We start from the raw sequence: 13,404 nt of genomic DNA on the forward strand, positions 1-13,404 counted from the left end.
GGACAATGTAACACTCAGGAGCCATAGATTGTTACTAGAAAATTTTCATTGCCAGGGATGGGATACCTTCCAGTGAGTTGTTGGCCAGGGAGGTCCATGATGCCTCCAAAATATTACAGGCCATTGCTGAGGCCTTTGGTTTCCCACCAGGAATAGATGGTAAGACCCTATTGCTGAAGACTCCACATACTTGGGCTGCAAGGTCCCTGAGAAACCCTGCTGGAGATGAGCTGAAAACCTTCTCCATGTAGACCAGCTGACAGAAAGCTGGCAAAAGCCATGCTGCATGCAGTTCAATGGGAGAGAGAGAAGTCACCAGTGAAGATACTCAACAGTGGACATTGCAAGCTTTATATTTGGCCAGCCAGGCCAAATGAGCCAACGGGTACAATAGTAGCATGTCTGTCATGGGGAAACCCACTGCCCTCTAATTTGACTGGAGGCTCACTTTATGGGAGGGAATACATCCCTGATACTGAAAACCTAAAACAGAGGTAGTCATGAGCCTTAGGGGTGTAACGTCTGCTGCTATGTGGCTAAATATATATGCTATGCTCATCAAACTGCCCAGTAGGCACTTCTCTTAATGTCCATAAACATATATTAATGCTACTCTCACTTTTGGTTAGAGAATCTTCTCTTTTCAGATGGTGGTGACCTTGGGATGACTCAGAAGACACCATGGTGCTGAGAAGTGACAGAGGAGTGCTCAGCACTGCAATATCTCTATCACACCTTCCAAGGCTCAGGGTCCTTGTGGAAGAGGTGGCAGAAAGAATGTAAGAGCCAAAAGAAGGGTAGGACTCCTTACAGTGTGCTCCTCCAGACACAAAATGGCCTGGATATCCATGACCTCCCAGTGCCTGACACTACCTACACAAGACCATCATAATAGGAGGAAAAGATGATGACCTCAAAAGTAAAAGAAAGACTGATTAAGAGGGGGAGGGGATATGATGGAGGATGGAGTTTCAAAGGAGAAAGTTGGGGGGGGGGGGAAGGGAGGGAATTACTATGGGATATTGTTTACCATCATGGAAGTTGTCAATAAAAAAAAGAAATTAATTAATTTTAAAAAAAGGTGCTTGCCTGCAAGCCTGCTGATTCAGATTGAATTCCTAAGCAATCAAGTAAGTCAGATGCAAAAAGTGGTGCAAGTGTTTGGTGTTCCATCACATCTATATATATACACACAAACAAATAAATGTGTATATTGTGGTGTCACCAGCCTTAATTAAAAGTACAACAGGGGGCTGGAGAGATGGCTTAATGGTTAAGGCATTTGCCTGCAAAGCCAAAGGACCCAGGTTCGATTACCCAGGACCCATGTAAGCCAGATGTTCAGGTAAGTGCCTGGCTTCAGAGAGGATTTTTGATGAAGGGTATTAATGAAATCCATCCTGTTTGGACTGCAGTTGAGGTTATCTATTTTCTTGTTTGGCTAAGTAGAACTCCGTTTTGCTCTTGATGCCTGGCACTTCCCCATAGTTAAGTACTCTCATCTTTTGGGGATGCAGCTAGTGTTTCTGAGCCAGGCCAGACAAGTCACCACCATAGTCTCTTGTGTGGCTTTGCCCCAGTGGAGGGCATGGCTTCCCGTCTGCTCAGAGAATGAACACTTCTTTCCTTAACACTTTCTATACACAAGAGGCTTACTTAGAGCCTGGCAGCTTTAAAAAGGCAATTAGCATAAGGGAGGAAGCAATACAGCCTCAGAACCTGGCAGCTTAAAGGAACTGTAGCTCACATGAAAGTCGGGGTAGAGAGCAGTGAGAAAGAACTTGGTGCATGGTTAAAAACTGTTTTCCTAAAGTAGCGATTTTAACTTTTATCCACTCAGGGTAAAGAACTTGGTTGGAGCTCTTCTCGGAAAACAGGTGGGATTGAGAAGAGTTATTTATAACTTACTGGAAGCACAAAGAGAAGCTTTTATTGTTGATAGCTAGGCTGGGTGGATGCCAGGAGACACATCCCAGGGGAGCAGTGCTGCCAAGCATTGACACAGAGAGCTGACCTACTCCTTTTTTATGCTGACTGCTTGCTCAAAAGTTCCATCAGGGGACTGCATTGAAAGACTTAGCGTGGTTTAGAACAATCATAACGACTTTGGAGCAATCTAAATTCTAAGGAGCCCTTTGAAGGGAAATAGAGAAGCAGTACATTCCTCAATTCTATGTGGAATGGCTGTTCAGTGTGGACAGGGAACCCGCCTTGACATGGCTCCACACAGCCAAACATGCGGTTTCACTATCCTCCTTGTTCCTTTGAAACTACCAGTTAAACCCAAACTTTCAATAAATGCCTCCCAGAACTTCCAGGGGAAAAAAATGTAAGGAGCATATCATTTTAACCAATATATTTAGGTTTGGCAATATTTTTCACAGTCAGAACTGAAAGAGTTAGGGGGAGGGTTAATCAAAATTTAAGATGTTGGAGCACGCCTTCTGAGGAGGGCCTTAGAGAAAAGGGAGCTGGGCAAGCAAGCAGATAAAAAAAGAGTGTAACCTGTTATATAAAATAGCCGGGTGTGGTGGCACACGTCTTTAATCCCAGCACTTGGGAGGCAGAGATAGGAGGATCGTCGTGGGTGAGTTCGAGGCCACCCTGAGACTACATAGTGAATTCCAGATCGGCCTGAGCTAGAGTGAGACCCTACCTTGAAAAACCAAAAATAAATAAATTTAAGATGTTGGGCTGGAGAGATGGCTTAGCAGTTAAAGCGCTTGCCTGTGAAACCTAAGGATCTAGCTTTGACTTCCAGAACCCACGTAAGCCAGATGTACGTGGTGGTGCATGTGTCTGGAGTTAGTTTGCAGTTGCTGGAGACCTTTGCTCACTAATAAAAAAATAGAGTAAAAGAAAAAAAAAATAGAGTAAAAGAAATTTTTAAATTAAGATGTTATGAATAAGCCACATGGTAACCTGCTATTTTAGATTTATAGCACACCAAGAAGCTATAGATTGTTACTAGAAAAATTTCAGGGATAGGATACCTTCCAGTGAGTTGTTGGCCAGGGAGGTCCCTTTTGCCCCAAAACATTACAAGCCATTGATAAGACTCTTGGTTTTCCACCAGGAATAGATGGTAAGACCCTATTGCTAAAGACACCACATGGTTTGGCTGCAAAATCACTGAGAAATCTTGCCGGGGCTGAGCTGAAAACCGCCTCCATGTAGACCAGCTGACAAAAAGCTGGAAAGAGTTATGTTGCATGTAGCTCCATGGAACAGAGAGAAGTCATCAGTGCAGATAAACAACGGTGAACACTGCAAGCCTTAACCTAGTCAAAAGCCTATGGTGGCCGGGCGTGGTGGTGCACACCTTTAATCCCAGCACTTGGGAGGCAGAAGTAGAAGGATCACCATGAGTTCTAGGCCAGCCTGAGACTACATAGTCAATTCCAGGGCAGCCTGGGCTAGAGTGAGAGCCTACCTCAAAACAAAACAAAAAAGGATTGGAGAGATGGCTTGGCAGTTAAGGTGTTTGCCTGTAAAATCAAAGGATCTAGGTTAGATTCCCCAGGATACATGTTAGCCAGATGCACAAGGGGTTGCACACGTCTGGAGTTCCTTTGCAGTGGCTGGAGGCCCTGGCATACCCATTCTCTCTCTCTCCCTCTTTGTCTCTGTCAAATAAATAAATAAAATAAAATAAATATTTTTTAAAAGCCTGTAGTGGGGAGATCATTAACCATAGAGGTATAATGCCTGCTGCTGTCTGGCTAAAAATGTTTATGTCATGCTCACCAAACAGCCCTGAAAGCACTTTTTTTAGTGTTCATGACTATATATTAATGCTACTCTCACTTTTGGTTACAGAAGCTTCTCTTTTCAAATGGCAGTGATCACTGGGATGACCCAAAAAGCACCATAGTGTTGAGAAGAGTGACAGAGGAGTGTTTCACACTGAGACATCTCTGTTACACCTTCCAAGGTTCATGGTCCATTGTGGGTGGAAGAGTAGGCGTAAAGAATGTAAGAGTCATAGGAAGGGTAGGACTGCTTACAATCACTCTTCCAGACACAAAGTGGCCTGGGTATCCATGACCTCACAGTGCCTAGTAGTACCTACACAAGACCCTCAAATAGAAGGAAAAGATGATGACATCAAAATAAAAGAGACACTAACTGAGAGGGGGTGGGGATATGATGAAGAGATTTGTGAAAGGGAAAGTGGGGGAAGTGAGTGAATTATGGTTTAGTGTCCATAATTATAAAAGATGTTAATAAAAAATAAGTAAACTGGGGCTGGAGGGATGGCTTAGCGGTTAAGGCACTTGCCTGCAAAGCCAAAGAACCCAGGTTCGATTCCCCAGGACCCACGTGAGCCAGATGCACAAGGGGGTGCACACGTCTGGAGTTTGCAGTAGCTGGAGGCCCTGGCGTGCCCATTCTCTCTCTCTCTCTATCAAATAAATAAATAAATAAATAATAATAAAATAATAATTAAAAAATAAGGAAACTGAAAGAGGCAAAGATGATCAATTGGGTGTGCATGCAGGAACTAGAGGAAGAAGGTAGATTTTTTTTTTTTTCCCCCTGAGGTAGGGTTTCATTCTAGCCCAGGCTGACCTGGAATTCACTATGTAGTCACATGGTGGCTTCAAACTCATGGTGATCCTCCTACCACTGCTTCCCAAGTGCTGGGATTGAAGGTGTGTGACATGCCTGGCTTGCATATTTATTTAATGATTGGGTCTCCCTGTAGCCCAGGCTGACCTGGAACTCACTCTTGAAGCCTCAGGCTGGTCTTGATCCTTCTATATCAGCCATCTGAGTGCTGGGATTAAAGGTGTGACCATCATACACCATACCTGGGTGAGTGTTTTGTTTTGTTTTTTGTCTCCGAGGTAGGGTCTCACTCTAGCCAAGGCTGACATGGAATTCACTATGTTGTCTTAGGGTGGCCTTGTACTTATGGCAATCCTCCCTCCTACTGTCTCAGTGTTAGGATTAAAGACATGTGCCACCATGCCCACCTGGCTGATTTTTTAAAAAAGATTTTTATTTATTCACAAGGAGAGAGAAAGCTCCAGAGCCTCTTGTCACTGCAAACAAGCTCCAGACTCATGTCCCACTCATGGCTTTATGTGGGTTCTGGAGAACTGAACCCAGCCTGTCTGACTTTGCAAACAAATGTCTTTAACCAATGAGCCATCTCTCCAGCCCTGAAATAGATCTTTTTCCAGGGAAATTATAATCCAAACCCCATAACAGTGCATGGGTTCTGTTAAAAATCAACAGAATCCCCAAGTGTTAAGTGTTGGAGAGTTCTAGGGATGTTTTCCTGACTCTCACTGGTCACCCTACTGATGAAAATGTGATCCAAAACGCTGATTGGTTCAAAGAGATGGAACCTGGTGGGACAGAACCAGTGTGGGAGCCAAGTATGTTCACTCTCCTCATGCTGGCACCTCACTGCATTGGTTCAAGAGGTTTGGACACAGGAACCTACAAATAGGTGGCATGATGACACAGTACAGTTACCTGCTAGCCTTTATGTCTTGTAAGTTTACATCTCCTCCTCAGAAAGGGGGTTCTAAAATGGGTGTTTTTCTCTTTTCCAGATAGATGCAGATCCTAAGAAGAGAGCTGCCCCAACATACCTCAGAAGGGGCCCAATTGAAACTAAGGACAACTGGCGAAATAAGCAAGGGTGATGTTTTCCTGTGAACTGGATACCAGCACAAAGGGGAAGGAGATCAATTCAGAGAAAAATCAACTCCTACCAAATCAGAGAGCCAGAGCCTCAGAGGCCCCCAACACCTCAGCACTGAAGCAGACCAAAAATGAACCCAACATGGCTCAGGGAAATCTTGCGGAAGAGGGGGCGGAAAGAATGTCAGAGTTACATGTTGGGTCATGATTTTCAGAGACATTTATCATACTAATAACTGGGGGCTAACTCCACAATGCACGACCCATTTTCAATAATAAGGAGGGTCTAATGGGAGGGGGTAGATCACAGATGAGCCTAAATAATGGTACCAAACTGCCTGTATTTACTGAAAAGAAAACTAATAAATTAAATTAAAAAAAAAAAAATAAAATAAAATGGGTGTGGTAGTGCATGTCTTTAATCCCAGCAGAAGTAGGAGAATTGCCATGAGTTTGAGGCCACCCTGAGACTACACAGTGAATTCCAGGTCAGCCTGGGCTAGAGCAAGACCCTACTTCGAATAACCAAAAATAAATAAATGGGCTGGAGAGATGGCTTAGCGGTTAAGGCACATGCCCGTGAAGCCTAAGCACCCAGGTTCGATTCTCCAGATCCCACGTAAGCCAGATGCACATGATGGCGCATGTGTCTAGAGTTGGTTTGCAGCAGCTAGAGGCCCTGGTGCACTCTTTCTGTCTCTCTCTCCTCCTTTCTGTCTGTAATAAATCTTGAAAATAAATAAATAGATAATTAAAACAAGAAAATTAACAGAGGAAGGAAAAAAAAAAAAAACAGGGCTAGAGAGATAGCTCAGCAGTTAAAATGCTTAACTGCAAAGCCTAATGCTCAGAGTTTGGTTCCCCAGCACTCACATAAAGCCAGATGCACAAAGTAAAGCATTCATCTGGAGTTTCTTTGCAGCAACTACAGGACCTGGCATGCTCATTCATTCTTATTCCCTCTCTCTCTCACTCCTTGCAGCAAAATAAATAAATAAATAATAAATGGAACAATCCCATAGACATTCTTTTTGTTGTTTTGTTTTTTGAGGTGGGGTCTCACTCTAGCCCAGGCTGATCTGGAATTCACTCTGTAGTCTCAGGACAGCCTCGAATTCATGGCAATCCTCCTACCTCTGCCTTTGGAGTGCTGGGATTAAAGGTGTGCCCCACCATGTCTGACCCACAGACATTCTTTCCAAACAGTTCCCATTCTATCTACAATCTTGTCAGACAGCACGGGTCCTGCACACACCCATGAATGCCTAGGCAGGATCAGTGGCTGCAAGCACAAGTTCTTGCCGCACAGATGTCATTTATCTTCTCCATAGTAACCTGAGTTCCAAGGGTTATACTAGGATGCAGTTCAGGGATCATATCAGACTCAAAGCCTCAGTTCTTCAAAATAAGTTAGTTGATGCCATTTAGAGTAATAGAGGGAGGGACACAGTAATTGGTATAATATAAAATATAATCATAGGCTATATCTAGAGCTTGGCCTTGGATCTTTAATTACCTTCTCCACACCTTTATTATTGTCTTGCACTCTACTAGACATACTGTCGCCTCAACTACCAACCAGTTGGTACAGTAATTTATAGTTTTTTATTTTTTTTATTTTTTTTGAGGAACATGCACTCAAAAACAGAAAACCAAACAAATAGGAACTTTTCTATGTGGATTCTTAGCAGATGACTGATACTTAGCATTCAGAATATATTGTGTTTATTTTGATTTTTTTTAGAATAATTTTATTTTTATTAATTTTTTGAAAGAGAGAAATAGGCAGGAAGAGAGAGGGAATAGGTGCACCAGGGCCTCCAGCCACTGCAAGCAAATTCCAGATGCATGCACCACCATGCACCATCTGGCTTACATGGGTCCTGGAAAATTGATCCTGGGTACTTTGGCTTTGTAGGCAAGTGCCTGAACCTCTAAGCCATCTCTCCAGCCCTGTTTTTTTTTTTTTTTTTTTCTTTCAGTTTTTTGAGGTAGGGTTTTACTGTAGCCCAGGCTGACCTGGAATTCACTATGTAGTCTCAGGGTGGCCTCGAACTCATGGAGATCCTCCTACCTCTGCCTCCCTGAGTGCTGCAACTAAAGGTGTGCGCCACCACGCCCAGCTTTTTTTTTTTTTTTTTTTTTAGGCAAGGTCTCACTCAGTAGCCAGACTGGCCTCAAATTTGAAACAGTCCTCTTGCCTCAACCTTCTGAGTGCTGGGTTTATAGGCCTGAACCACTAAGCCTGGCCACCAAACATATTTTCTTTAAACATCCCTTTTGCTGTATCTCTTTAATGATCCCTTTAATGACTCCTGTGAATGCTCTAGGTTTACAGGCCGCCTTCCTTTAAAGGCAGGTCTTCATTAGCTGACCCAGCCTTTCCCTTATGCACTTCTCAGGAATCATGTAAGGATCAGCTTCAAGGTTTATTTGTTCATAAAATCCTGCCTGCCCCTCCATGTCTCCCTGAGCCTCCTAAAGCATTCAAAATTGAAGGCATCCAATTCAGCACTTAAGTATATGCTCATCTTACATAATTTACTGTTTTTTTGATGTGGGTTAGGCATGTTCCTCTCAACTAAATTATACATTTATTGAGGGCAGGAACCATAATTTATACTTCTTTAAGATTGAATGTTTTGGAATTAGACTCTGCTCCAGGCCTAGCTCTCCTACTTATGCGTCATTAGACAAATGGTTTATCCCCTCTCTGTGTGTCCTAATTCCCAAATTAAGAATTAAACTAAAATTTTAGGTCAGCATAGGCATAGACCCTGTTTCCAAAACAACAAAAGCAACAAAACAATGGAATTTTTTTTTGTTGTTGTTGTTGTTTTTCGAGGCAGGGTCTCACTCTGGCCCAGGCTGACCTGGAATTAACTCTGTAGTCTCAGGGTGGCCTCGAACTCATGGCGACCTCCTACCTCTGCCTCCCGAGTGCTGGGATTAAAGGCATGTACCACCATGAAAACATCGAAAAACAAAACAAGGGCTGGAGAGATGGCTTAGCGGTTAAGCACTCGCCTGTGAAGCCTAAGGACCCCGGTTCGAGGCTCTGTTCCCCAGGTCCCACGTTAGCCAGATGCACAAGGGGGCGCACGCGTCTGGAGTTCGTTTGCAGAGGCTGGAAGCCCTGGTGCGCCCATTCTCTTTCTCTCCCTCTACCTGTCTTTCTCTCTGTGTCTGTCACTCTCAAATAAATAAATAAATAAATAAATAAATAAGAAAAACAAAACAAAAGGGCCTATTTAGGGAGCTAGAAAGATGTTCCATTATCAAGATTGCACATAAGCCAGATGCACAAAGGTGCCCATTAAGTGATGCAGGCATCTGGAATTCGATTTCAGTGGATGAGGCCCTGGTGTGCCAATTCTCTCTCTCTTGCTCTGTCTCTCCCTCTAAAACATAAAAATAAATAATTTTTAAAATCACACCTTCCATGGCTCAGAGTCCATTGCAGAAGAGGTGGAGGAAAGAATGTAAGAGCCAAAGGAAGGGTAAGACTCCTTACAACATGCTCCTCCAGACAAAATGGCTTGTATACCCATGACCTCACAGTGCCTGACAGTACCTACACAAGACCATCATAATAGGAAGAAAAGATCATGACATTAAAATAAAAGAGAGACTGATTGAGAGGGGGAGGGGATATGATGGAGAGTGGAGTCAAAGGGGAAGGTGGGTGTAGAGAGGGAATTACCATGGGATATTGTTTACAATTATGGAAGTTGTCAATAAATAAAATAAAATAAAATAATGAAGTCACCAAGGACAGCAGGATGGTGACATAGACTTATCCACATTTCTCAAGAAACTGCCCAGCCATTATCCCATCCTTGCCTAACAGTGCCCCCCCCCCCCCCCAGGTCATGATTTCCTGCTCCCTCATCTCCTAAATCGCCTGCTCACTGTTCTGGTCTCACCCCCTAGCTATTTGAAATGGCTAATGTAAAGAACAAAGGAGTTCTTTTCCCTTCCTCACCTTCCCCCAACTGAACAGCCCTATAAAGCTCACTATCTGGAATCTCAGGTTGGCTGTGCTCCACTCTTGAGAGTCAGTCCTGGCAGCTCATGTTTTTTCCAGAATAAAAGCTTTCATCTTTTATATTTTGACAGCCAGGCCAAATGAGCCAACAGGTGTAATAGTGGCACGTCTGTCATGGTGGAATCCAACCTCTCTCTAATTGGACTGGAGGTCTGCTCCATGGGAGGGTATACATCCCTGATACTGAAAACCTAAAACAGGGGTAGTCATGAGCCCTAGGGGTGTAACATCTGCTGATGTCTGGAAAAATATATATACTATGCTTTTCAAACAGCCCAGTAAGCACTTCTCTTAATATTTATACCCTTATATTAACACTACTCTCACTTTGGGTAGAGAATCTCAGATGGCAGTGACCTTGGGATGACTCAGAAGGCATCATGGTGCTGGAAAGAAGTGACCACAGTGCTCAGTACTGCAATATCTCTATCACACCTTCCAAGGCTCAGGGTCTAATGCAGAAGAGGTGGTGGAAAGAATGTAAGAGCCAAAGGAAGGGTAGGACTCCTTACAATGTGTTCCTCCAGACACAAAATGGCCTGGATATCCATGACCTCACAGTGCCTGACGCTATGTACACAAAACCATCATAATAGGAGGAAAAGATCATGACATCAAAATAAAAGAAAGACTGTTTGAGAGGGGGAGGGGATATGATGGAGAATGGAGTTTCAAAGGGGAACGTGGGGGAAGGAAGGGCATTACCATGGGATATTGTTTATAATCATGGAAACTGTTAATACAAAAAATAGAAAACCTTCATCTTTGCCTCAGAGAGGCTTGTGTGGTCTTTGTCACTCCCAAACCTTATAAAATTATGTATAAATTCCTTTTAAACTGGATATGTTGACAAATGCTTATAATCCTAGCCCTTGGAGGGCTGAGGTGAAAGGGTCTCAGTGAATTTGAAGCTATCCTGGGCTACAGAGTGAGTTCCAAGTCAGCCTGGGCAACAGTGAGACTCTGACTAAAAAAAAAAAAAAAATGTGCCAAACAGTAATAACAATAATAAGAGCCAGATGTGGTGGTGCATGCCTTTAATCCCAACACTTGGGAGGCAGAGGTAGGAGGATCACCATGAGTTCAAGGCCACCCTGAGGCTACATAGGGAATTTCAGGTCAGCCTGGGCTATAGTGAGACCCTACCTCAAAAACCCAAAATAATAATAATAATAATAGTAGTAGTAGTAAAGATGGTTAAGAGAATCAGAAGCTTGTTGGGTATGGTGGCTCAAGCTTTTAATTCCAGCACTTTGGTGAGATAAGAGAGAATCACCATGAGTTTGAGGTGGGCCTACAGAGTGAGTTCCAGGTCAGCCTGGAGCTACAGTGAAACCCAGACTTGAAAAATCCAAAGGAAAAAAAAAAAGTGCTAGGCATGGTGGCATATGCCTTGAATCCCAACACTTTGAATGCAGAGGTAGGAGGGATCGCTGCTTGAGTTTGAGACCAACCTAGTACTATGACGTGAGGGCCAGGTGAGCCTGGGCTACAGTGAGACCCTATCTCAAAAAATAAAACAAAATAAAAATTAAAAAACCCGATCCTAAGATGGTGGGCCGCATTGCTCCTGGCAGCGGTGGCGCGGGGCTGGCGGAGGCGGTGTCTGAGCACACGACGGTGGCATTCGACGGGCGGCTGGGCGCGGGAGCACTCCTTCTCCCGGAACGTCGGACCCCGGGGCAAGTGCCACGTACGTTCACCTTTGCTTCCCAAGGAGGCACTAACGAGCAATGGCAGAAGAGTCTGGGGACCAGCGAAGACCCCCAGCACTTCACCTGCACCGTGTGGCGGCCCCAGGGGAAGTCCTGCGTCTACTTCACCCAGCTCAAGGCCGAAGTTCAGGGGGCCGACATGGAACATGCCATGGCCTGCTCCAAGGCAGCATTTGAAAGAGAAAGAGATGTTCCCGTAAGAGCGAAGAGTTCGAAGTGACCAAGACCTGGGCCTTCAAGGCTGAGCTGCCCAAGCTGGTGAGAGTGGCCAAGGCTGCCCACTCGGAGCTGTGAGCCCCGCTTGCCTCAGCGTTCTGTTGGAGAAGCTGCCACCTGCGACACTGCTGCCTGGCTGCTTGTCTGGGGACCCTCGGTTTGCCACTGGAATCCACACTGCCCCCTGCAGAGCCAGCAGCCCACTCCACAGAGCCGGGTGCCTCCGTGTTCTCTGAACTCGAGTCTGAGGTCCCCCAACTTCTTAACCAGTGAAGGCACTTAATACTTGGGGTGGGAACCGGGAAGCGGCTAGACTTTTCTGAAGCCAGCAGGTTGTCCCTTTTGCCCAAGCCAGCATCCCTAGCTCAAGGACCTTTCATAGTTGCCCCTCACCCAGGGGACCTCCTTTCACAGAAGCCAGGAGGACATGAAGTCTTTTCATATTTAAATAAATAAAAGACAACCTCAGTGTGAAAAAGTAAGTAAATAAGTAAAGAAAGAAAGGAGAAAGAAAGAAAGAAAGAAAGAAAGAAAGAAAGAAAGAAAGAAAGAAAGAAAGAAAGAAAGCCAAGTGTGGTGGCTCACGCCTGTAATCCAAGCACTCAGGAGGCAGAGATAGGAGGAATCGCCAAGAGTTCAAGGCCACCCTGAGACTACATAGTGAATTCCAGGCCAGCCTGGACTAGAGTGAGACCCTACCTCGAAAAAAACAAAACAAAACAAAAAGTTTTAAAAAACGAGAAAGAATCAGAATCTTTGGACTAACACAAAACAGGAGCATTTGTACCAGTAATTATGGTTACACATGTATTAGAGAATTATATTTCCCATTTTTTGAGAAGCATCTCATCATTGCTTGTCATATCCTAGCACTTCTGTTACCTCTTCACAGGACTCTATTTTTTTTTTTTTTGGATAAACAAGTTTATTTGTAAATTTAGTCAACATACATAATTGACCTAAAAACTTCAATAGGATAAATTTAAAAACCACTTGGAAGGCCATCTCTATAAAAAGGGATTTCCCCAGGACAATAACCAGATGTAACCCTGACCCCAAGCCAACTTAAGTGGCAGAGGCCTAATAACCTGGAGCTATGCTCCTCCCCAACACGTTCACACTAAACTCCACAAGGAACGAAGAATTCCTTAGAAAGGGATAACAATAAACAAAACCCCTCAAACCTAGCTACGAGACAACACAATGAAAAGCTGCACTAACTAGTTTAGATTAGTAACAGAAGCTGGTGTGAATAACTTATTTATTCTAGAGCCCTTATAAATAAAATTCCCCCATTAGTGTATGCATTGTCAGCTAGAGGGTTAGTTAACATGTGGTAGAATGAGGACTTATGCAAGGTATACTACGCATAGCATTTTACTACTATGAAAACAAGTGCAGTCTAGAGGAAAACCAGCTGGACTCTAAATTACACACACCTTAATGACAAGACTCCCCACCACTTGTGAATGTAAAACATTTAATTTAAAAATGTTGACACTACAATATATAAAATAGCTATTATAAATGCACATAGTGTATTCTATAGCTGCCAGGTTTACTTTCTTTTCTTTTTTCTTTTTTTTAGGAAACTGTAAGTTACACTGTGGTTAAGACTTGTATCTTCAATCCTTGAAAAAGCCACATTCTATCACAGTGATGTATGATCAGACTTAACAGCCCCAATTGTTAAACACTTGGATCAAGTCATAACCAGTTTTATTGCAAAAGGACCCTGTACACATTTATTTATCAATTCTAGTACCT

At 43.7% G+C, this 13,404-nt stretch overlaps 1 pseudogene; it reads left to right on the forward strand.

The window, feature by feature from the left end:
* The first annotated feature begins 11,168 nt into the window (after positions 1-11,168).
* LOC101602054 lies at positions 11,169-11,715 on the forward strand (annotated as a pseudogene).
* The last annotated feature ends 1,689 nt before the right edge of the window (positions 11,716-13,404 follow it).

Source organism: Jaculus jaculus, chromosome 6 (genome assembly GCF_020740685.1).
Source record: "Jaculus jaculus isolate mJacJac1 chromosome 6, mJacJac1.mat.Y.cur, whole genome shotgun sequence".
Taxonomy (NCBI): domain Eukaryota; kingdom Metazoa; phylum Chordata; class Mammalia; order Rodentia; family Dipodidae; genus Jaculus; species Jaculus jaculus.